At 44.1% G+C, this 1,067-nt stretch overlaps 1 non-coding gene across 1 annotated transcript; it reads left to right on the top strand.

The window, feature by feature from the left end:
• The first annotated feature begins 227 nt into the window (after positions 1-227).
• On the top strand, positions 228-334 carry LOC111728307. Its single transcript, XR_002775644.1, has one exon. It is a non-coding gene; the product is annotated as a U6 spliceosomal RNA (small nuclear RNA).
• Positions 335-1,067: the final 733 nt, after the last annotated feature.

Below are 1,067 nucleotides of genomic sequence, written 5' to 3'. Positions count from 1 at the left end.
TGTTCAGCTGGCCCTGGTGTATGTGGCTGGCACTGTAACCACTGTGCTACAGTCACTGAGGTTTTCATAGAGAATTTGATAAAGTTGTTAACCAACTTGTTACCAATTTGATAACAGGTGTTAACCTATTAACAGCAGGAAATGAACAATAGGGAATCATGGCAGTAGCATCTATAGAGGCTGGAAGAGTTTAGAGAAAAGGTTGGAATTTAAAACTTTAGAATCTTGTGCTTGTTTCGGCAGCACATATACTAAAATTGGAATGATACAGAGAAGATTAGCATGGCCCCTGTGCAAGGATGACACGCAAGTTTGTGAAGGGTTCCATATTTTTTGTTGCCATATTTAAAGGGGCATCTCCATTAAACAACAACAACAACAACAAAAAAAACCCTTTAGAATCTTTGAGAAAGACCCCTTGTGAAGCTACAACTCACACCTCTAAGGAAGGGGCACTGCCTGGCTGGTGCTGGTTAGCTTTGAGAGAGTCCCAGGGGCCTGAGCCCCAGATCACTGAGGAAGGCATGCTGACAGCTGGTGACTTTACTTGAGAGGTACGTGAAGAGACTGGTTCGGTGAGAGCTGATGAACTGCACACAGGATTCAACAGCTGTAAGAGAAGGAACTGCTGGTGTCAAAGTGAAGAAATGAACAGGAGTTAAGTTCCTTTTCTTTCCCTGTGGTCACCACGGAGCTCCCCCTATTGGCAGAGCGAAGTGGGGCCGGCAAATACACTTGGAAGAGTCCCAGCCCCAGCATGGCAGCACAGTACAGAGGTCTGGGTTTGAAGCCAAGACACCAGTGTCACAACCGACACGAGTGGTGTTGGCCAGGTTTCCTCACTGTCAAAGTGTCTTTTCCCCTGGGAAATAGTGCATTCTCTTAGGGAGTGATAGTTGAGGTTGTGTGAATGTCTTGTGCCCTGGCCAATGTTCACCTAATGGCCTTAATATCCATTGCTGAATTTTGCCTGAATCAACTATTACTAAGGTAGTTGTAAAGCAATTTTCTATTTTTCTCTTTCCTCATAAATTTATTAGTTGTCATTCTAAGGTAATGTATAGCTT

The sequence above is a fragment of the Otolemur garnettii genome, unplaced genomic scaffold, assembly GCF_000181295.1.
Source record: "Otolemur garnettii isolate 467f Iridium unplaced genomic scaffold, OtoGar3 scaffold00148, whole genome shotgun sequence".
NCBI classification, from domain to species: domain Eukaryota; kingdom Metazoa; phylum Chordata; class Mammalia; order Primates; family Galagidae; genus Otolemur; species Otolemur garnettii.
The sequence above is the reverse complement of the archived record's forward strand: the minus strand, read 5'-3'. Positions and strand labels throughout refer to the sequence as shown.